The sequence below is a fragment of the Xyrauchen texanus genome, chromosome 43, assembly GCF_025860055.1.
Source record: "Xyrauchen texanus isolate HMW12.3.18 chromosome 43, RBS_HiC_50CHRs, whole genome shotgun sequence".
Classification (NCBI taxonomy): domain Eukaryota; kingdom Metazoa; phylum Chordata; class Actinopteri; order Cypriniformes; family Catostomidae; genus Xyrauchen; species Xyrauchen texanus.
The window spans coordinates 512,541-538,327 of NC_068318.1; the positions used below are offsets into that span (position 1 = coordinate 512,541).

The 25,787-nt window shown below is 39.8% G+C and overlaps 1 protein-coding gene across 1 annotated transcript in view; it reads right to left on the minus strand.

Moving 5' to 3' along the window:
- Positions 1 to 25,787, minus strand: part of LOC127635719 (paralemmin-2-like) — a 197,628-nt gene that overhangs the window by 111,487 nt on the left and 60,354 nt on the right. The window lies entirely within an intron of this gene.

The following is a 25,787-nucleotide window of genomic DNA, read 5'->3' on the forward strand; positions in this document are numbered from 1 at the left end:
TATAAACACACTCTCTCTCACACACACACACACACACACACACACACACACTAACATACACAATAAAATAAATAAATAAATAAACAAATAAAAAAATATAATAATAATAATCACACATCCATAAATAACATGTATCCGCCCCATTTCTCCACCAGCAAGTTAAACTTCCCAATTCTTCTAAATGACCCTTCTTCAAAGGCCGCCACCCTTCCCATCTCTGAGCATCACTCCTGAAATGAGGGCGCTCCATCCGCAGATGGGTGTTTCTTTATGACCAAACCAATACAATCTAGAGGGGGTCCAATTGAAACAATGTAAAAACTTGAATTGCATAAGGCACACCCTTGCGTTTCTAGGTGCTGACTTAACGTTTTTTAGAATCCTAGCCCACTCTCCCTCCTCCAATTCCAAGTTTAAATATTTCTCCCATAATTAAGAGAAGTTCCTTCGTCCCTCAAACTCTGAATTAGCAGGGAGTAATACACTGATGCCTCATGACCATTTCCAAAGCAGTAATCACCACTCCCAAAGTATCTGCCATTTTAGGTGGGTGCATGCTATTCTCAAAAATAGTACAGAGCAAGTGGTGCATAAATACCTAAAAACTGAGATCTAGGGATCCCAAAAATTTGAACCAAATTTTCAAAGGATCCCAACACATTACTCTCATATAGGTCACTGAGTGTAGTAACCCCCCTGACAATCCACTCTGACCAGCAAAAAGGGGACTTATTTGGGGTTCAGCCATAAGCACGAGGCAACATTTAGATAAATATCCAAATTAAACACTCTGGACACTTTTGTCCATACCGAGTGCAAATGCGAGATAACAGAGTGTAATTTAACTTCTCCGGTTATATTGATAGAAAGGCTTTGCAAGAAATTCCTGTTCAATATAAACCAGGGAGGGGCTATTTCAGGTGAATGCAACCAATGAGCCAAATGTCTGAGACCGAAGGCATAATAATAAGGCCTAGCCCACCATTGTCAATCGGACTATGCAGCTTATTGAAATGTAATCTGGGACACTTACCATTCCAAATGAAAGACTCCGCTATGCTATCAAATTGCTTGAAATAAGAGAGGGGATATCTATAGGGAGTGACTGTAGCAGGTAGTTGAATTTTGGAATACAATTCATTGTAATAACATTAACCTTCACATTCATCGATAACTGTAATGAAGCCCACCTGCACACATCGCTCAAAAACCTTTTTATTAAAGGGTCAAAATTAACTCTAACTAAATCAAACAAATTTGCTGGGAATAAAATACCCAAAATATTAATGCCTTGTTTGGGCCACTGGAAGGTGCCCGGCTGGAAAGCTGTTACTGGGCTGTACGCTGTCAGAGCCAAAGCTTCGGATATATAATGTTATCAGAAGAGCTGCTGCCCCGAATAAAACCCCAACTGATCTATATATATATTTTACTTAATCGATTAGCCAAAATTTCGGACAATATTTTAACATCTAGTTGGATCAAGGAAATTGGAGGGTAACTCTTACACTCGCTTGGGTCTTTTACCTTTATAAGAATCAGACTGATCCGGACTTGTGTCATGGTTGGCGGAACCTTTTGCTCAGTCATCAGTTTAGGGAGTTCTAAAGTTTCCACAAGTTTCTAATACCTTCATCAGCAGACGAAGATGTGAAACTATAGAGATCAAGATAGAATTCTTTAAAACCATTATTAATATGAATGGCTGAGGTAAAAAGTTCACCTCCAGCAGATTTCACTGTGGGAATGGTAGAAAAAAACTCTCTGCTTTATATATCTAGCCAAAAGATCCCTGCTTTTCCCCCCAACTCAGAGTACGACTGTCTTGCCTTAAATTGCCTAAACTCCTCCTTCCATGACACAATAGTATTATATCTGTATTTAAAAGGTGTCAATTCTCTTAGGCCATCAGGTGAAATTCGGCACTTCAGCTCTGCCTCTGCACTTTTAATTAGTGCCCCACCGATATATCAGTCAGCCGATATTACACTTTCACCGATATATCAGTATTGGCATATATGTGCATATAATGCAGAAAACAATGCTTTAGAATTGATGTCATTACGTAGTTTGTCCAGCAGAGCCCGCTAGGTTTTGAATGAATGTTTTTTTAATCTATTTATTGTATTTTTATTTATTCTTTATTTTCTCAATGTTCATTTCTAGAATTTGTTGACAATATATAATAATAATGTGAAATATTATTTGATAAAAAATATTTGTTTAAAAAAGCTGCATTCTGAGTACCTTTGCATAGTTATATCAGTGCAAAATCGGTGCACAATCTACATAGAAAAGGTCTGTTTTCAGTCCAGCTAAAAAAAATAACTATATCTACTTTAAATATTCCCTTTCATCTCCACGAGTTCTCATGGTTTGGATTTTTTGATGAATGAGGCATAATGTATGATCCGGCCCCTAAGAACCACCTTAAGTGCCTCCCAAGCCACTCTCACAGAGGATACTGAGGACAAGTTGGTCTCCATATAAACATTGATTTCACCCTTTAACATTAGTCGGAAATCAGGATTTTGCAAAAGGGATACATTAAAGTGCCAACTATATGATTTATTTTGCTCTATATGTGGCAACACCTCTAAATTAATCTGGGCGTGATCTGAGACTAAGATGTTTCCAAATACACATCCTGAGAAGCGTCAATGTTGCTCTAGGTGGCTTACACACTTTTGCTTCAATATGATCAAGGATCTGAGTCCATCAATAAATGTAAGTCTCCTCCCGATATTATATCATGAGGGGTGCCAGCGGTTTGCAACATCCCTTCAAGATCTATAAAAAAGCCCTGATCATCAGCATTGGGTGCATAAATATTAGCCATTCTTTGCCCCTATATTTCTGTTTAAAACAATCTTTAATCTGTTTGAGACATTTTAATTGGTAGATGTTTACTTAAGAAACAAAAATTATTAAAAACTAGCAAAATGCACTGAGCTCGCCGTTCACACATCTGACCCCCGCATGGTGCCACGCGACTCCCAATTAATTGTATCATTAAAAACGTTTTATCTTTTCCTGTGGAGCTACTCATAGCATGTTGTGCAAGCAGCCTCATAAATAAGGGTTCTGGTCCCATGAAAACCAGGAAGTAATAGCATTCACATAATAATTTATGAGTGCGATTCTGAGGTTGCATATTCTCTCTAGGATTCAGTTTTTACTCTACATTTTCTTCAGAAAGTTGAAAATTTGAGCCAATGAAAAATAAATATACCAGAATCATACAGTGTTAAAACAAAGTCAGATATTTTAAAGTTGCCATAAACTAGAAAAAGTAATCCACCATAGTTCAGGACACAAACTTTATAATCGTCTTTACAATTGATCTAATTCTTATTCACTTTACATGGTTATAGAAGCCCACAGAAGGATATATGGCCACATATGTTGGTTCTTCAGGTTCTTCAGTGAATGTTCAAATATCTAGGCTCACTTTGACAGTTTCACAAGCACATTCCAGTACTGAGCACTGGTGCAGTAAGTATGCACTCCCCTGTGTGCTACAGAGAAGTAAAACTAATATGCTCTCCAGATGTGAGCAAATGTGCCACTAAAATGGACTCTTACATCCTCCAGTGAATGATGCTGCAAGCTTTTACATAAAAGCTGTGGGGAAATGGATGACTGTTTCTTTTTTACAGGGTGACATTTATATGCTTTCTTTTAGAAGTTGAGTACTGTGCTAATGTACCTGAAACATAATGCCTGTTGAGGGAGAGGGAAATGGGGCAGAGGCCTAATTACATTGTACTCCAGAGGAAATTATGTAATTTCTTGTTGAATTGTGAAAGATTACATTATTCAACACTAATCTCTTGTTAATTATCACCTCCCTGCAAAATAACATAGGTGATTTGTAGGTGCATTTTTTCATAATGTACATACATTTTTGCGCATTCGAATTTGGGCTGTCTATTTAATGTTAATTTAGTGCAAAGATTAGTTAAAAAGTGTTAAAAAAATAACACTTTAAAAAATGTATGCAATTATCAGTCATGTGCCCTGACGCATACATAAATTCTGAATACTAGTAAGAGGCTCCAAATGTGTTCATCTGAGGCATGCACATGTACATAGAGCGACAATAAAAATAGCGCAGATGGAACGCAAGAATGGGACACTGTGACAGACTCAGTGCAAACCAGATTGCTGTCAACTATTACAGCAATTATGGTCAAATTTGGTTAATGTTTTGAAAAAGTACATTGAGAACAAACAGATATGAACAATGCAGAAACAGTGAGATCATTTTGGCATCTTGTGCCACTTTATGAGCATTAATGCCAATTGCAAGGGTTCATTGTGTGTCTTTGTTCACCAAACCAGGAAAATGTTTTTAAGATAATTTGTTCAATCCTCTAGATATACACTAAGTATGATTATTATCATAGTGACACCTGAAATATAAACTGTGACACATTGTTATAGTCTATATGTTTTTAATCTGAGCCTCTAGAGTGTAAATATAAGGTTTAACTGTATAACAAGCACACTTTTGTGTTTTTTCATTATTTTCTGTACAGCCAGTTTTGGGCACACACTGCTGTGCAATTATTTTTTTCATGCCAGTCTGTTATTGTGGTGTCAGGTGTTTCAGATAAACCCATTCTGATGAACTGTCTAAGTGTGCAGTTCTTGGCCAAAATAAGCTGATGGACCAGATATTAACTGTTAGTCAAATGGCTATGCAAGGCTAATTGGAGTACTATACAGTGATCTGCATTGAAAATGGGAATAAAAATCTTGGATTAGAGCTGGAGCTGTGTGACTTCAGGGCTGTAATTACACTGACAGAGCATTCATCACTGGTCACATGCCTTAAAGACTGACACAACACTCCACACCCCTCTCATGTGGAGGGAATACTAGAGCCATATCTATTTCACACCAAGTATGCAGACACATACCAAAGCTTAGAGCAACACATGGAAATAGGCCATGTTTCTCACCATAGACATGCAATCTGTGTCTCAAATATTCTATTCTATTATATAAATCTATTATATTATAGATATTGAAATATTTCTCATGCTGAGGTCAGAGGTGACATGCATGGCTAATTTCCAGACAGAATGAAGCATCTGTGAAGAATTGAGAGCAGGTAATAAAAATGCTCAGTTGGTCTTATTGGATCATTGAGACTCAAACAAAGAGGATCTGTTTCCCAGCTCAATTGGAAAACATCTGCATGGCAGTGAAACCCCCTCCTTTATCTCAAAGAACAAACACTTGAGAGTCTCATTAGGAGTTAATTTATTATATCTAAGAAATCTCCTGGGATCTACAGTAAAAAGAAAAAAGAAAATGAAATCTATTGAATATGATAATCTTCTAGCTGAGTGCAAATTCCGAGGGTGAAAATCTTCTTAGAAAATATACATTTTGCAAAGAGAGCACTAGAGCACTAATGACTTGTTTAAGACTTCAAGTCAAGTCAAGTGGCTTTTATTGTCATATCAACCATATACAGCTAGTACAGTACACAGTGAAATGAAACAACGTTCCTCCAGGACCATGGTGCTTCATAAAACAACATAAAACACAGAACTACATGAGACTACACAGAACTAAATACGACCTACACATTTCAACATAAAGTGCATGTGCAAACAAGTGAAAACAGTACAACACGGTACAATAATAGCTAAAACTGGACAATAGGCACAGTAAGAGACAGTGCAGCGCCAACCAGTACACAGTTCTGGTGTTAAAGTATCCAATAAAACAGTTAGTCAATACATTTTGTGTCTGCAATTGAGCACTTGCAAGCTAAATTTCCCTTAGACCAACAGATTTCCATGCTGACTGTAACAAACTTGATTTCTCTATCAAATGTGGTGGGGCGAGCAAGAGACTGACACAGTGGGTGTGGCATCAAGCCTTGAAGAGGCATTTATTGGGAATGATAATACATAGAAAATGTCTAAAAGGGGAGAATAAAGTGTCCAAAGGGAAAGTATCCAAAATAAAGGATTATCTGGCACCTTCAAAGTGAATTGGCTAAGTGTAGACAGGGGTAGTGTCCATAGGATGATCCAAGACATGTGCTGTGTCTGACAGCCACACGCGCTACCCTCCATATGGCCTGTCTTCCCAGAGGCCACGGTGTGTGAGTAGAAGGCGGCCCCGCATCCTAGCCCATCTGCCACCAGGTCAGGTGCGATTCCAGCAGTGGTCAAGGACATGGGCGGGACCGTGGCCACAACGTTCTCACCTCTTTGCTCTGTGGCATGAGGAGCAAATGGTTTTTGGTTTGAGACAGATCTATTCGCTTTTTCAATAGTTTAAAAACAGCGACAAATGCAAGACCGCCACAGCAGTTTTAAAATATATGCACATATTTAAATCATTTTGGGTGAATTCCAAACAACATTTGTATTCCATTGAAGGGCACTGCGGGAAAAGGATAACACAAAGGGCCATTACAAATGAAAGAGAGCAACTGAACCCCTCCATTAAGGGCCCTTCTACAAGGCCGTTAGTGAAGGGTACACATGATGGTCACTTCTAGGAATTAATTTTACCATTTATGATCACATGACACTGGGTGGCATGTCCTTGTGACATATTTTGTTATATTGTATATTTGATATATTTGGTTGCCAGTGAGAACATATTACTGTACATGTTCAAGCACTTGGGCAAGTGCTACATCCCTTTTTTAGCAGAAATGTCTCCTCCACAGTTTACATTCATTATCCAAAAAGGTGGTCCATTTTTCCTCTGTTCTAAACCCTGAGGTTACCTTATTATTAAGACCTCTCATGCACCAAATAACTTTGTGCAGTTTATTTATGTATTTTATATATAGCCTACATTTACAGTATGTAGTACAGCTATTTTTTTATTATTATTAAAAAATTACATGCATCGAGAGAGTACCCAATTTAAAATTAGACACAAATGGCAAAATGTGGGTGATGGATGCTGCACTTGGCCGTCATGGTAAAGAGGAAGTGACACATGTCTTTCATTACTCCCTTCATCAAGGGTGTTCCAAACGTGAGTGTCCTGCTCCTTCCAGAGTCTCCACTTCATGGGCTCTGGCCTTCGTAGTGAGTAGGGCATAGGGATGCTCACTTTCGATTGGAAATCGTTTCATAAGTAATTAATTTAGCTAAATGCCAGTAGTTGCACCCTAACGTAAATATGCCACTATTATAATGTAATAATACTGGCATACTCTCCTACTCTACGTAGGCTACTTGCTCATCATCAGCAAAGAATACTTTTTTAGTGTGTTGTAATAGTTTACTAAATGTGATGTAGCCATGTTCACCATGTGCAGAACAGTTCTGTGGATTTAGCCAATGACTCACAGAAGATGAACTGAACTACACTTTCACTGAGGTCAAGAAATAGACAACAGCAGATACAGACTATGAGCAATGACCAGCGATGTTATGTGTGACTCTTAACTCCTACAACGGACACATCCAACAACAGCAATGCTGACATTTCTGATGCTCTCGCTGTGAAAATGCTGATAACTAGAACTCCCTATGAAAGAGCAAACTTTGTGCAATAAAATTTGCATTTCGGAGCTGGTAACTGCCAAAAGCCAGTTGTGTGTTTGCAGAGTAAGCTACAATCTTATGTATACACTGTGTGCTTAATCTGCCAAAGACAAAAAAAGTCATTTTAGCCATTACTGATGGTGATGACCCCTTATCAAGGTTCACGGGTGCTTGTCTCAGAGGAAAGACAAAAATAGACTGGAAACAGTTTCCCCAGAAAGCACTTTGAGAAAGGAAGTCTTTGACATGTTCTTGTGGTTTTAGTTGAGGGTTAATATGATTCACATTTTTAAGAGATAACACTGCAGGAGGACTACAGATGTTCCTTGTAAGAATTTGTTACAATGAATCTCCTTATTAATTAAACAAAACATTACTAAGAATATACAGTGTTTAAATATTTAAGTGGTATCACTAAAGTTGATGCTTTCAAAAATATATTTTTTGAAATGCTAGCAGTATCAAGTATTGCAGTAAACAGACATTAGAAATTAGAGCTGCATAACTGGATAAATTGAGAATCACAATGCTTTTTTCACAATTCTGAAGAATAAATGCTTATTTCAGTGATTTACTAAACCTGGACATAAGGGTACTAAACAATGTAACTAGTAATTTACTAGAGGTTCTGACAAAAGGTTATTTGCTTCAATCTATGCCAAAATGCAATACATTTGTAAATCAAATAAATAAATGTAAAAGGTCCCAAATCCATGAGGTGCAACAAATACATTATAAACCAAACAGCACACTGTTACTATTGCAAAAAAAAAAAAAAAAAAAACTGTTAAAAATGTGTGTACAAAATAAATTAAATGATTTAGCCTGTTTCTCACATGCTAAGTTAAAAGTAAATAATACAAAAAAAGCTTCATTAACAGTTCTCTGTTAACTTGGTGTAGCACATGTAAGTAAATATTCAATAAAACACTGTTATTTTACAAAAGTAAAAAAAATAAAAAAATAAATAAATATTAACAATATATAGTAAATTAAAACAGGCCTTCAGTGTTCCTCTTGTAAAAAAAATGTAAAGGAATTATTGAAGAGCCAGTAATTACATAAAGAACAGAATAAACAGTGCTTTTTGATATTAACAATTTTCTTGTATTCAAAGAAAACAGAATAAACAGTATATATATATATATATATATATACACACAGAATAATCTTTAACCCCCACTATTTCTCAATCCCCCTCCCCAACCTCACCCTGTCCCTCAACAAGCATCCCCATGGTCAAAGCTTAAATTACACAATGCACACATATAAACAAACAAACAATCAATCAAAAAAATATTTCAGAAAATCTAAATATAAAAGTCAACACAGTTTCTCTCCACATGGTCCTCAATGAGAGCCTTTCAGAAAGGACTGAAACCGCTCGTGAAATGAGTTGACTTCCAATTGAATCATTACACTAGTTTTGACACAGCTTTTTGTATATTTGTCACCTGTTTAATAGTCGCCCCATCACCTAATATACATAGTCTGGGGCAGAATGAAAGTTGAGTATCTACATCCTTATAGATACAATTCTGGACTCAGAATTCTTGAATCTTAGTGCAAAAAAGAGCATAGGCTCTTTGCACTCCCCATCCTCTGAATCATAGAGGAATAATAAACTGATGCTTCATGCCCCTTTCCAAAGGCTGGAGGGAACCAAACCACCATACAGAGGGAGTCTGCAATTTTAGGGGGCAGTGTACTACCCCCCAAAAATAGTACAAAGTAGATGGCATAACTGTAAATACCTGATAAATTGAGACCTAGAATTCTAAATTGCTTTGTTATATTTTCAAACAATCTCAAGCTCCATTTTCATAAAGGTCACCAAGTGTAGCAACACACCTCTCAATCCATTCTTTCCAGAAAACAGGGGACTTGTTAATACACAATTTGGGGTTCAGCCATATGCTTGAGGAAATATTTAGGAAAGTATCAAAATTTTACATACAGGAAATCTTTGTCCATACTGAATGAATGTGTGAAATAATGGGATGCATTTTTACTCCTCTAGGCAGTTTGATAGAAAATAAATGCAATGGTGAGATTGGGACAAGGACTGCTTTTTCAATGTAGTACAAGGGAGGGGCTCTCTCTCAGGTGGAAGAGATCAATGGGCCAGGTGTCTGTGACTAAAATCATAGTCAAGTCAAGTCATTTTTATTTGTATAGCGCCTTTCACAACATACATTGTTTCAAAGCATATTTACAGAAAATCATACATTAACAGAAAATGAAGCCATAATATCTATTAAGTCTTACAGCCATAATTGTGTAGTTTGATTAAATACGATTATGAAGTGTGTATTTAGAAACCCAGTGACCAAGCCAAAGGCGACTGTGGCAAGGAACACAAAACTCCATAAGATGTTGGTTAATGGAGAAAAATAACCTTGGGTAAAACCAGGCTAGCTGTGGAAGCCAGTTCCCCTCTGGCTAACAGCATGAATATAATGCCAAAATTATTATTTATGTGCAGTGCAAGTCATGGTGTAAAATTATTAAAATAAGTAAGTGTTAAGGGCCAGTGTTTAAACAAAGATTTTGTAAGGACTGTAAGATTAATGACTAATGTCTTTGTAGATCATCCTGGATTAACTGCAGAAGTTCATATAGATGCATTGACCTTTGTTAGTTGGCTGATGAAGGCTTTTGTTGTAAATTTATTGATAGCCTATGTATTCCATTTTAAGGGTGTAGCTCATCATTTAGACCATGGTGATGCAGGCCGAGATCAATGAGGTGCTTCACAGTTCAACCGGCTGGTAATTTTGGTGAGGTCTATCCTAAATCGAAGGTTCAGGCAATAGCATATGAAGTATCCCATTTCTTATGGTTGGAGTTGGCATCAGTTCATCCTCTGAGGTCCATCGTAATAGATTGAAGTGATGTCTGGCTGGCACAGGCTGCATTTATTCATCATCACTCAGAGGTACATAGCAGTGGAGTCCAATACCAAGCAGGAATGGAGCTGGATCCGGCCGGTTCTGGTGACCTCGGGATTGGAGTCCTATAAATAGAATAATATTAGCTTAGATGCCATTAAATTTTATTTATTTTTTTATTTTAGATTTTTTTTTTAAGAGTAAAAATATAGCATTTTGGCATAGATTGAAGCAAATAACTTTTTGTCAGAACCTCTAGTAAATTACTAGTTACATTGTTTAGTACCCTTATGTCCAGGTTTAGTAAATCACTGAAATAAGCATTTATTCTTCAGAATTGTGAAAAAAGCATTGTGATTCTCACATCATGATACTTTTTTCAGGTTTCGGCAGACCTAATTAAAGCAGCATAATTGTGTGATGAAGAATACATTTGGTGTATGCCTGGCTAAATAGATGAGTCTTTAGTCTAGACTCAAACTCAGTGAGTGTGTCTGGATCGTAAACAGTGTTAGGGAGACTATTCCATAGTTTAGGAGCCAAATATGAAAAGGATCTACCTCCTTTTGTGGATTTTGAAAGTCTAGTAATTATTAACAGGCCAGAGTGGGATCGTAATTAGCGTGATGGAGTATAGCATGGTAGAAGGTCACTTAAGTAATGTGGAGCTAGACCATTCAAAGATTTAATTAACTTTGTAGTTAACAATTTTATAATGAATACGAAATTAACAGGTAGCCAACTATTGTACCCTCCGTTCCCTGATGGAGAGAACGAGAAGTTGTGTCGATGTAGTGACACTAGGGGTTGCTCTTGGGAGCCCCAAAACACCTTCAAATCTTTGAGAAAAGGACAATGGGAATTGGTGAGTGGAATTTGCATGCCACTCCCCCAGACATACAGGTATAAAAGGATGAGGAATGCCCACTCTCAGTCAGGTTTTTCATATACGCTATTATGTATATGCATCGGGGAAGGTGTTCTTTTCCTTTTCTATTCTTTCAGGGGAAAAGACCAAGTGGAGACCACATCTTGCCCAAAAGGGGTGGTCAACATGGGGCTATATAACACATGGGCTCACCAGCTGCACATGGAAGAGGTGTGGTGGTAGGTCCTACAGTAGGGGAGGAGCTCTACAAACACAGTGACCAGGGGCAGAGAGAGCTTTGCCCAAGGGAGATGTGGGTCTGCCGACAGGGAGACCGTACCGCAGAAAATATATCATAGGGGGTTACCAGAGTAATCGGCACCTGGTACAGTACAGGACATATTAGTACCTGTAGTGGGTACTGGCTGCAAACTCCTCCACCGAATTCGTGAGCCAATGGGCTAGGGAGGAAGAACATCCAGGGTCCATGACTTCGTGAACTTGACTGGGGGTAAAAGCGCACGTTTTCGCCTCAGGGGAGGGGTACACCCAGCCAGCTGTTCCGTATTACCAAACTCTACCTGTTCATACCTGAAAGAACACGGGATGAAACCGGCTCAACCCAGAAATTGTAAAATCTCACAAAGGTATTGGGTGTTGCCCAGCCAGCTGCTCTGCAGATGTCTGCAAGAGAGGTGCCATTGGCCAGTGCCCACGAGGATGCCACACTCCTTGTAGAGGAGTCTCAGCAATCTGATGATCAGGTCGTGGTTACTAAGGGAATTACCTTCAACTGTGTTCAACTAGTTTTTCGGCATAAGTAACAGAGAGCATGTCGTAACTTAGCAAATATTTATTTGATTTTCAAATAACATATTGTATCAGATATAATACCTAAGATCTTCGCTGTTGAAGACAATGTAGCAGTACATCCATCAAGAGTCAAATGGTATTTTAGCGGTTATTGGTTAAATAACTAGTATCTCTGTTTTGTTGTAAATGAGTAGAAGGAAATTTCTGGCCATCCAATCTTTGATTTCTTTGATTTTCTTTGACACTCTGCTCATTTTGAGAATTGTAAAATTTTATCGGGTTTCGAAGAAATAGAAAGGCTCTGTAATGTGGTGAGGCCTAAATCCTGACTGAAATTGTTCATATATTTCTCTGTAGAAATGAACATAAAGTTTTGTTATCTCTTCATGACCTACGACAGCGAAGAATTGAAATTGCACGTGTGGAAAATTATGAGCTCTATTTTCCTTTATTCCTAACCAATTTAGCCACAGTACTGAATAAACACCTAGGATAATTGTGGTTATTTTCTATAAGTTTGCTAAAATATCCTGACCTGGCAGCTTTTAGTGCCTGTCTGTAGCTACAGACACTATCCTTCCATGCACCGTGAAATACCTCTAATTTTGTATTCTTCCACTTGTGCTCCATTGTCTGAGCTGCTCCCTTGAGAGCATGAGTGTGATCATTGTACCATGGTGCGGGGCTTTTTTCTTAAATTTTCTTTAATCGAAGGGGGGCAACATTATCAAGAGTGCTACAGAAGACTTAACTTATATTTTCTGTTATTTCATCAAGTTCTTCTAGACTTTGGGGCTTACTAAGTATATAAGATATATCTGGAAGATTATTAGTGAAGCTATCTTTAGTGGTAGAAATAATTGTTCTACCTGAATGATAGTGTGGTGAAGACTGAGTATCATTAGCTGATCACAGCATACAAGAAACGAGGTAATGATCTGAGATGTCATCACTCTGCGGTCGTATTCCTACAGTATCAACATCAGCTCCATATGACAGAATTATATCTAGCATATGATTATAGCGATTAATTGATCCTGTCACATTTTATCGGACTCCAAGCGAGCTGAGAATTTAGATAAATGCTAATCCCAAAATGTCATTTCATTAACTATGTGAATGTTGAAGTCATCATCAATTAAAGCTCTATCTACTGTAACTACTAGATCTGATAGAAAATATGCAAATTCACAGAGGTAATCAGAATAAGGCCCAGGTGATCTATATACTGTAGCAGACTACAGAGATTTTTTATTCATATCTGACCGTGTTACATTAAGCATTGTTAGTTCTAAAGATTTAAACTTATATCCTGTCCTCTGAGTAACACCAAAAACGTCACTTTAAATTGTAGCAACACCTCCTCCTCGACCCTTCAGACGAGGCTCATTTTTATAACAATAATCTGGGGGATTAGATTCATGTAAACTAATATAGTCATCCGGTTTAAGCCAGGCTTCAGTCAAACAGAGATAATAATTATTAATTTAATAATATGATAATAATAATGATAATAATAATTTCCATTTAGTGCTTTGGTTGAAAGAGATCTAATGTTTATTAGCCCTATATTTATGTGTTGTTCATCTTCAATTTTATTTTATTTTAAAGGTTTGACCATAATAAACTTTTTTCTAAATGATTTAGTGAGGGGTTTGAGTTTGGTAGTTCTGAGAACAGACACAGTCTCTATATGATATCTAGGTAATACAGTCTCTCTGTGTTGTAGTTTATGTGACCTGTGAGAAGTCTCAAGGCAGCTAGAAGACATTTGGATTAGCCAGTTTGCCTGCTTCATGACCTGTGCACCAGTTAGTCAAATACTATCACTATTTAAGACTATGAGCTAAATTACTAGAGAGGAGAGCGGTACCTTCCCTGGAGGGATGGAGTCTGTCTCTCTTTAGCAGGTCAGGTCTAACCCAAAAACTCTTCCAACTGTCTATAAATCCTATGCTATTCTCCGAACACCACTCAGACATCCAGCCATTCAGTGACACTAATCTACTATAAACCTCATCACCACGATGACCAGCACTTGTAAATTTGATCTGATGTCAGATGCTCTGTTGCCCAAAAGGCATTTAATGATGGTGGCTGGAGTCTCTATTTCCACATTCCTTACAATAGAATCACCTATGACCAAGGCTCTTTCAACATGATTCTCAGTAGATGCACCACTAAGTGGGGATAATTAATTGGAAACCCTAACAAGAATGGGAGAGTGGTGTCACTTTGCTGAGAGAGTATGCCATCGAGATGTCACCCAAACGCCCTGCTGCTGAGGCTCTTCAGCAGGAACCAAAGTGTGTGTGTCGATGTTCTACCCGCATCTGAAATAGTATCTACAGACTTCTCTTTCTCACTGACCTACACTAGCATTTGGACACGGGTCTCTAACTCATTAACCTTCTCTGTCAGCCTGACTAATTCCTGACATTTATCACATGTGAATTCTTCACTGCTGATGGAAGAAGCTATAGTAAACATGTGGCATGTAATGCAGGTAGCAATAATATGAGTGGGTGCCACGACTTACCGCAATTGTTTGTTGTAATTGTTGTTCTTGATAAGCGGTGCTTTGAGACCAATGCAATAATCCATGTAACAAAGAGAAGAAAACGTGTGCATGCTTTAAAATATGCACAGTTTAAAAGGTTAGTACACTGTAAGGGGGATCCACCTATTGGTCCAATGGCGGCTTCCAACAGCGTGGATGAAGGTCTCCTGCACGTTCTGTCTTGTTGTGCACGTTCAGTTTAAGTTATTTTGTTCCAGTAAAATAACTATATTATTCATTTTAAGATCCTCGTTTATTTTATCTGACTCCAATTATAAGTTTCTAAGGATATATTAATGTTCTAATCTTAGTTATTATTATTATATTTGATTTAAAATTTAATCGTCGTATTTAACTCTATTTTATATTGTACTAGTTTATTCGGATTCCTATCACTTAGAGAGTCTCGTGCCGGCCGTGAACGCAGATCTCACGGTCACAAATATGTCAGTATTGGTCATTAAAACAGTAATTGACTAAATACTAATTAGATGGCTGCTCCTGCTTTCCCTTTTATCTAAAAGTATTTTGTTTAGTCCCCTTAGATAGTAAACACTTAATTAGAGTAACATTTCTACCCAGAGGTCATGACCACTAAATTTACAAACAGAGACCAACATACCCAAGTTAAAATAGTTTTATATGATCATACCATAGTTTCCTATGTACACTTAGCTAGAAAATATTACAATAACCAGAGGTTTAGACTTCACCCTATTTAGGCTTGTTTGACACTAAACAGGAATTCCCTATCGAGCCTGTACACGCTAAGTACACTTGAAATAATGCCAATTAGTTAGTGGGAGCTATAAAGTCTCAGGTGTGCCCCATGCTCCACTCAAAACTGGCTTTAGTCTGCTGCTAACCTGGTCGAAGATTTGCGGAAACAAGGACTTAACGTAATCTACTAAAGACAATAGTTTCAGAGTAAATCAGAATAAACTCAGATTTAGACATTTTATCAAAACATAAGAATTTAAAATTGCAATTACCTGATATAAACTACACAGAGTAAACTGTGTTGGATCGTCTGACTACAGAGAAGAAATGAACAATGTGTTACATTTCCTTAAATACCCAAACCATGAACAAAGGGAATTTTGGGAGTGGTTAGGTTTGGAAGTTCTGGGGACATACCTCATTAACATACAGGCAGGGATGGGGACAGACCTCCAGAATTGTACAGCATTTGGCAAAGACCTTATAACTTTGTTACCAATAGATTTATCAACATGGGAAAGAGACCATATACCAGTCACACTGAGACATTTTAAATGAAACCAAACATTATACCTAGTCACATTATTTGTATACATCAGACATGATATTTTGATGCATGTGGCTCTTGGGTGTGTTTGAAGTGATTCTGAGCTGAAGGGGAAGGAGGAGTAGAAGGGGCATATGTTTGTGAGTTTTAGGAGATGTGAGATTTGTGTTTTATTGTCCTTGCTCAGTAGGATGTGTTCTTCTGTGTGAGTTTTTATGACTTGGTTCTCGCAGAGTTCTTTGACTTTAACGTCATCTTGATATCAGCCTTACAACACCCAACAATTATCCCATGATTTACTCACCCTCTAACCATCCTAGTTGTATATGACATTCTTTTTTCAGCCAAACACAATCAGAGTTCTTCTAGAGTAACTTCTATAGGGTACAATTCATTTTTACAACACTGACCTTCCCTGACATAGTCAAATGTAGTGAAGCCCACCTATTCACATCACACGAGAACCTTTTCATTTATTGGTCAGAATTAGCTCTCTCAAATTTGCTGGAAATAAAATACCTAATGCAGGGGTTGGGAACGTATGGCTTGCGAGCCACAAGTGGCTCTTTGTTAAAAATTAGAAAACTGCAGAAAGTGTGGGTGTGTTTGCAAAGGATGAAGACATAGACACTGTTTTGATTTCCTTTTTCTCGAATTTGCCATACAGCCTACTCCTGGTGAACAAGGTTTGAAATTTACACCTGCCAAATGTGGATTTTTCATGAACAGTGGTGGGTAATTTTGCTGATGTACCAGCCACTGTGGAGAAACCTATAAGAGTGATATACTGTATGACAAGGAATTAGACACAAAGACGTGCATTTAACGAAACATGTGATTATATTTTGAAGAACATACATAAGAAAAGCCTCCGATGTGCATCTGATTTGAAATGTGTGCGCACGAGTGCAATGAAAGCATTTCTCCAAGACACGCACGTGAATAAAGTTCTGGGCCTCTTTTGTCAATAACTACTGATCTTAGCGTTTAAGAGCATTTTCTACGAGTGATTTTAAGAACATTTGCTATTTTTTATGTGCGCCCAGGGTGTGAAATAGCACCTGCAACACTCGAAATGCGACGAGGCTCAATCCAGTTCCGGAGATCCTTGTTCAAATGCAAATATTTCATGCCCAAGTAATTTTGCTCATCTGCTCACAACAGGTGGTTGACCTGTAAGACGTCTCAGAGTGACACATGACAAGAAATGCTGTTAGTCACAAAGACATATGCTTGAAGAAACTTTAGTATTACATTTTTTATTATATAAAATCAGACAAAAGAAAAGTCGTCATTGCTTGTGTCTGAATTGCTGTTTGTTCTGAGGAGTGCAGCGGGACCCTGTCACATGGAACGCTGAAGAGTTATCACTCCTTTTTCTCTGTTTAATTCATTTGAAAACTTTTTGTAAGCATAATGTTGTCTATGAGAATGCTGCAAATGATCTCCGATCATCTCAGAAGTTGCAAAGTGATTAAATAATAAAACAATATAATACACATTGAACCTAAAATTGAGTGCTATTTTATTTTCTTTAGAACATAATCTGTATTACCAAAACGCAATACAAACACATTCGATAAGAACACACATTAGGCAGCATTTTTTATGAAACACATGGGAATATATTAGGCTTATTTATTATGATTATTATTATCTTTAAATTTATAATTGTCTTTAGTTCTTAATTTGTAGGCTATTAGTAATTTTTCACCTGTTGTCACTGACTTATATTTGCATGATGGCAAATAGGGCCATTGGAGACGGTACGTGTTTGGATTCGAGAAAAGTGGATTTATTTTTACCACTTAGTTATTTTAATTGCTTTTTTAATTAGTTTAAAGTGCAATTTGAATTTAGAAATGTATTTTGTTTATGTTTTTTCATGTTTCAATAAATATTTTTTTTTAAAGCAAAATCAATAAATCAAAACTATTAACTGACCCTCGGCAGGGGAGTTGACAATATAATTGGATATTGTGATATTTTTTAAGGTTATTATCTTTCAAATATTTTTTTACATATCACCCAGCCCAAAAGGGAAGTTAACTTTTTCATGAACAATTGTAAAATTAAGTAATTTTATGGAGACCTGCACATTCTGCAAACCGCCACGTGTACTCAATTCCATATTACATGTTTCCTATTATTTGTTGCACATTTGGTTTCTTTTTGTATTTTTGAGTAGTCTATGGGCATAAAAAAACATTTTATTTTATTGAAAAAGTTTGTGTTTTGAAAATAGTCAATTGTTAGTGTAACAGGGTAAAAGGGAAAGGAGTCAAGTCAAGTGGTTTTTATTGTCATTTCAACCATATACTGTTAGTACAGTACACAGTGAAATGAGACAACGTTCATCCAGGACTATGGTGCTACATAAAAACAACATAGGACAAACACAGAACCACATGAGACTACACAACTAAATAAAATACCTATATAAATTACCTATATATACCTATATACCTATATAAAGTGCACATGCAAACATGTGCAAAAAGTACGGGACAGTACAAGAAATTTCTAACAATGAACAGGACAATAGGCACAGTGAGAGACAGTGCAGCGCCGACCAGTACACAGTAGTGCAAAAAGATTTAAGTTTCTAAAAACGTAAACATAAAATACTATGAGATAGTGTTCTATGCGCATAGCAGTTATTGAGGTAGCAGACAGTTATAAAGTGACAGTAATTAAAGTGCAACTCAGGACACGTGTGTGTGTGTGTTTGTGTGTGTCAAACCAGTCTCAGAGTATTGAGGAGTCTGATGGCTTGGGTGAAGAAGCTGTTACACAGTCTGGCTGTGAGGGCCCAAATGCTTCGGTACCTCTTGCCACATGGCAGGAGGGTAAAGAGTTTGTGTGAGGGGTTTGTGGGGTCGTCCACAATGCTGGTTGCTTTGCGGATACAGTGTTTTTTGTAAATGTCTTTGATGGAGGGAAGAGAGACCCCGATGATCTTCTCAGCTGTCCTCACTATCCTCTGCAGGGCTTTGCGTGTGCAAGTCCCAAACCAGGCAGTAATGCAGCTGCTCAGGATGCTCTCAATAGTCCCTCTATAGAATGTAGTGAGGATGGGGGGTGGGAGATGTGCTTTCCTCAGACTTCGAAGAAAGTAGAGACACTGCTGGGATTTCTTGGTGATAGAGCTGGTGTTGAGGGACCAGGTGAGGTTCTCCGCCAGGTGAACACCAAGGAATTTGGTGCTCTTGACTATCTCCACAGAGGAGCCGTCGATGTTCAGCAGAGAGTGTTCACCTTGTGCTCTCCTAAAGTCAACAACCATCTCTTTTGTTTTGTCCACATTCAGGGGACAGGTTGTTGGCTCTACACAGTTAGCCGCTGCACCTCCTCTCTGTATGCTGACTCATCGTTCTTGCTGATGAGACCCACCGCGGTCGTGTCATCTGCGAACTTGATGATGTGGTTCGAGCTGTGCATTGCTGCACAATCATGAGTCAGCAGAGTGAACAGCAGTGGTCTGAGCACACAGCCCTGGGGGGCCCCAAAACTATAATGACTCTTCCTAAATTATCTTTAATCTGTTTGAGACTTTGTAAATTGTAAATGCTTATTTATCAATGTGATGACTCCCGTGCTCTTCCTCGAACCAGCACTACAAAACACATGACCACCCCATGCCCTGCCAAGTTTTTCAGCTTCCTGTGGGAAAGGTGCGTTTCTTGAAGGAACACTATATACATTTTTATGCTTAAGACAAGATACCACCTTCCTTCTTTTTATAGGAAGCCCCAGTCCATTAACATTCCACATGGAGAGAAAAATTTTGCATAAATTAAAGTGACATTAACATGCAAAGAAAAATTGTGTAGCCAAGGCAAAATTATATAGCTCAAGACCGCTTGAGAATCCAACGGTCCATGCACACTCACAAGATTTAACATGACACTATTGCTACCAGATTGCTCATGTCCGGTAATTTTTACAAATTATATATATATATATATATTTTTTTTTTTTTTTTTGGTTCCTTCTTTTCCCTTTCTTTCCCCCTAACATAAACCATGCCATTAAACTGTACATAAATGTGTTTAAAAAATAAAATAGGCCCCTGTAAACAATAACATCGAACCCACAAAGTGAACGAATGAGCTCAACAGCAAGTCAACAAAGGGAGAAAAAAAATAAGCCAGGCAGGATCCAGTGGGCAGACAACAGAACAACAAACCCTCTCAGGCTGCATAAGTAAAATGCACGATGTGTAGTCTGTATTGTTAATTGAGTGCAGGCAAAATTAACCACTCACACCATTGATTTAACGAAGGCCATAGCTTGTTGTGGGCATGTAAAAGTCTTTTGTCTGTCCTTGGCATCAATTCTCAGCTTAGCAGGAAAAAGCAGTGCAAAGCTTACCTTCTGTTGGTGCAGTACATTTTTACACTCTTTGAAACCGCTCCACTTTGCTTGGGTTGTTCTAGCAAAGTCTGGAAAAACCATGATGTTGTGGTCCTCCCAGCAGTCTTTATTCCTCGCTACATGTACAGCAAAGTCTCTGTCAGCTGACCACAAGAATCTCGTCAGGACAAATCAGGTTCTGTCACCTACCCAGGAAGCTGACCGAGAACTCTGTGTCTAAGCTGGCGGCCTGCTGTGTTGATCAAATTCAATCAAGCCCCTCCAAAAACCTCAACATATCTTGACTTTCCTTTCCCTTATGGATTCCAATGAAACAAACATTATTACGTCTGCTCTGATATTCCATATCCTCTAGTTTTTCCCACACTCGTTCCACATCAGCCTTGGAAGCAGGCGGGTTAGCCCGAAGCTCTCTTTCAGCCAACTCAACACCTCCATAGATGTGATCACTCTACGTATGTCTGTGAGGTCCTCCATGTCGGTCGAGATTTTTGTTAGTACAGCATAAATGTTCGAGATATCCCAACCTACTTCGCGAAGATCGCTGTCACTATCAACTGGACCTCTGCCATCTTGATCCTGCGAGGCGTCCGACGTGTAAGAACATAAGTGCTTTTTAATGTCCCCACAGGCCGACAATTTCACATTTCGACATCCTGAACACCCAACACAGTTTATCAAACAAACCTTTTACAGTTCTCACTGGTTAGTATTGCTTAAAAGGATAATTGTAGCAAAGTTTAAGCGGACCTCGCCTCTAAGTGATCAACCCTCGCATAGCGTCACTTGACTTCTGAATAAAGAGAGCTTTAGGTTTTTCAGCAACAGCAGCAATTAAACATTTACATTTTCTAATATGAAACATTAAATAAGTAATATAATGCAAAATTATACTAAAATATTTGACACTCTTTACTCTTTACTTAAGAATGCCTATAACAGACAGCATGTAGCTTATTTACCTTCAGACATTGCACAGCTCTAACCTTTTGAAGAATTTGTCCCGTCTGCTTATACATCAATGGCTGTGTTTGCTTTAATATCTCATCAAGACAGAACAGAATTAATCCTGCCTGTTTACACTCTCGTAATTCATTAACAGCTGTTTACATTAATATCTCCTAAAGAGTGGTATTTTGATTAAAAACAGTGCAGTGTCGAGTGCTGCATTCATCAAGAGTCACAAGTGCACAGGCAGGCACACACACACACACACACACACACGTAAGCGTTTGAAAGCTGGCCATAATCAAACAGTGCAAGGGTAGCAAATTTAGCCAGATATTGCCCACATAGCAGACGATCTTGGCCCCAGATGTGGCCTCTAGCTGGCACTGAAGGCCTCATGCCAAAGATGGGCTATGTGTGGCAATGACGGCACTGCATACATGATGACAAACAACATGTAAACATGTAGTAAACATGCCATGTCCCACACATGAAGAATAATATTATTTTTCCTTGATATATCATGAAGACATACTGTATAATTTAATGTTATGTCAGAGTTCTGACAAGTTATTGAATCTGAAATGTTGCCTTTGTGGAACGATGGGATCGTTCTTCTTATTTTTTTTAGATAATTACAATGAAGGTTAAAGCTACCAGAAGCTGTTAAACACACACGGACCCAGGATTGATGGGGAGGACTCTCCAATTAAAGTCAAACGAACAAGAATGTAAGTTATATTTATTTTTTCTGTGTGAGAATATGTATGATATCAAACCAAAATTGAATAAAGTGCTTCATTAGACCGAAGAACATCCGTTTCCCTGGGGAAGATAATGAAGTTGAAAAGGACTTCTCCAAAGCTAATTCAAGTAAAAATTTTCAGTTACATTTTCTGTAAACACTATGAAAATATTGATATTATATTTGCTTATCTTAACTCACTTGTTTAGAAAAAGTCTGATTAGACTCTTTCTCTCGCTCTCTCTCTCTCTCTCTCTCTCACACACACACACACACACACACACACACACACACACACACACACACACACATGTTGTGTTTCCAAGTTTTATGGGGACTTTCCATAGACATAATGGTTTTTATACTGTACAAACTTTATATTCTATCCCCTAAACCTAACCCTACCCCTAAACCTAACCCTCACAGAAAACTTTCTGTATTTTTACATTTTCAAAAAACATCATTTAGTATGATTTATAAGCTGTTTTCCTCATGGGGACCGACAAAATGTCCCCACAAGGTCAAAAATTTCGGGTTTTACTATCCTTATGGGGACATTTGGTCCCCACAAAGTGATAAATACACGCTCACACATACACACACACACACACACACACACAGAGAAACAAATGCAGCTATTAGGGTTGGTCAGTAAAATAAGTACTGTGATCATACAAATGTATTGTTTTTTATCTGTTGTTAATTTGATTTATTTTTAGTTCAATTTAGTTGGTTTATTTAAATGTACTTTTAGTTAAGATCATTGGAAATGTTTTGTGTATGTGTATTGAACCAAAAATGCACAAAATTAGCAAAAATGTCACTTGTCAAAAGGACTTGATTTTTTTATTTACAAAAATAAATACAATAATTTCATGCAAACATTGTTTTGTGGTTTATTCTATATGTATATGATTTGGGGATATTATGGCTGAGAAGAGATTCTGTGTAGAAATTGGATTAGATGAGGTTTGGGTGTGGCTCATTTATGAGGTTTCTGGTTAAAGGCTGGTGTTGATATGGTATACTCAAGGCTGAGATTCAGGCTGGTGATGGTCTACAGATCAGCTGAGATTTGGACCAGTTATGGCCTATGCATGGCCCTTGTCTGAAGTTCTGAATCTGGGCCACTGCAAGGCCTTCATTAATTGCTGTATGTGGGCAGAGGGAAAACGTCTAGGTTACGGATGTAACCTCCGTTCCCTGATGGAGGGAACGAGACGTTGTGTCGGAGAAGCGACACTAGGGGTCTCTCTTGAGCGCTGAATATGCCTCTGATCCATTGAAAAAGGCCAATGAGAAGTTGGCAGTCAGTATTTGCATACCCCGCCCCCGGACAAACGGGTATAAAGGCGAGGCAAATACTAGAGTTCATTCAGGATTTTTATGAGGAGGCGGAAATGGTTCTGGCCACTACAGCGGTTCGGCTCAGCGACGTGGCCGGGAAGACACAACGTCTTGTTCCCTCCATCAGGGAACGGAGGTTACATCTGTAACCTAGACGTTCCCCGTCTGTCGCTCTCTCCACGTTGTGTCGGAGAAGCAACACTAGGGGTCCAATTTAAATCCGCCATGCGCTGAGCCGTGTACATGTTCTGCTGACACAGGAGCGGGCAGGTATTTGTTACGCGCCATACGACCAGCTGTGTCAGACTGCACGTACCCTTCCCCAATGCCCCAGAAAAGTCGTCGGAATCCTTATGGTTACCCTAGACAGGGGAACAAGGCGACGCTTGCCAAGCCTGGCTGGGCCTCTTTTCTCTCTATGTCTCTCGCATAGAGCAATAGACAGCCGGGGCCCTTACACGCACTGAGGGAAGGGGGTCTTACCCAATTCCCATTCTTCCAGGGGGGAAAAGACCCTGCGGAGACCACCCCTGCCCAACTGGGGAGGTACGGTGGTGAATACATCACATGTGATTTTAGGCGACACGTGGAAGTGGCGCGGTGGCAGATCCAGCCTCAGTGAGGGTGGAGTTGCTATACACAGCGACCGGGGGACAGCCGAAATGTACCCAAGGAAAACGCAGGTCTGCACGTAAGGGGACCGTATCGCGGAAAATACACACAGGGGGAGTCCGCGTAGGAGTAGCTACTCTGTGGAGCACCTATTCCAGTACAGGGTAGATCTGAGTACCCGCAGTGAATTGGGTCGGCAAGTTCCTCCGCCGAACTGCGGACCCATGAGGGCTAGGGAGGAATCGACCAGGGATTCGCATTGAGTGGAGTCTCCTGGGAAAAAAGACACACTGTTTTACCTCAAGCGAGGGAAAGGGCGTATATGCAAGCGATTCACCCGGCCAGCCCATCAGCGTGTTACCGAGTTCTACTGGCTCGGACCTGAGAAAACACGGGATGAAACTGACTCAACCCTGAGATTGTAGTATCTCGCAAAGGTGTTGGGTGTCGCCCAACCCGCTGCTCTACAAATGTCTGCCAGGGAGGTACCCTTGGCCAGTGCCCACGAGGACGCAACACTCCTTGTCAAGTGAGCTCGGACCCCGAGGGATTTAACCTCCGGGCGCCTCTTAGGAAACTGATGATTAAGTCGTGCTTACCAAGGGACTTGCCGTCTACTGCGTTGTGGTGAGCCGCGATAGCAGCGACATACACCTTTAGGGTGGAAGGGGACAGCCTCCCCTCCAGTCTCTCTTGCAGGAATAAGAGCACCGACCTAACTGCGCACCTCTGTGGGTCTTCCGCCCTGGAAGAACACCAATCTGCGAACAAGCGCCACTTCTGTGCGTAAAGCTGCCTGGTAGAAGGGGCTCTGGCTTGGTTGATCGTGTCTACGACGGTAGGTGGTAGACCAGCTAGATCTTCCGCATCCCGTCCAGGGACCAGTCGTGGAGTTTCCAAAGGTCTAGATGCGGATGCCAGAGCGTGCCCTGCCCCTGAGAAAGAAGGTCCTTCCTCAGGGGGATTCGCCAGGGAGGGGCTGTTGCAAGGAGCACGAGGTCTGAGAACCAGGCCCGGTTGGGCCAGTAGGGAGCCACTAATGTGACTTGTTCCTCGTCCTCCCTGACCTTGCACAGCACCTGTGCAAGAAGTCTCACTGGGGGAAATGCATACTTGCGTAGCCCCGCGGGCCAGCTGTGCGCCAGCGCATCTGTCCCAAGGGGAGCCTCTGTTCGGCCGTACCAGAGCGGGCATTGGGAGGTCTGCCGAACCTTTCCCAAATCAGCTGGACCGACTGGGGGTGGAGCCTCCACTCTCCGCTGGGTAAGCTTTGTCATGACAGTGCGTCCGTTACCACATTGAGCTTGCCGGGAATGTGAGTGGCACGCAGCGACCTGAGATGCTGCTGGCTCCAAAGGAGGAGACGACGGGCGAGTCGTGACATGTGGCGGGAGCGTACGCCGCCTTGGCAATTTATGTACGCTACCGCAGTGGTGCTGTCTGACCTGATTAGGACGTGTTTGTATCGAATTAATGGGAGAAACCGCCGCAGGGCAAAGAAGACAGTCAACAACTCTAGGCAATTGATATACCAGCGCAGCAGGGCCCCTCTCCAACGGCCCGCGGCTGCGTGCCCTTTGCATACGGCACCCCAACCCAATCTGGAGGCGTCGGTAGTGACCAGGACACGTCGGGACACCTGCTGCAGGGGCACTCCTGCCCGTAGAAAGCAGCGGTCTGTCCAGGGTTTTAGTATTTTTCGGCATGCAGGGGTGATTGTCACACGGTGCGTGCCGTGGTGCCATGCTTGTCTCGGGACTCGACTCTGATGCCAGTGCAGAATCGGTCTCATATGCATCAACCCCAGCGGCGTGGTCACGGCGG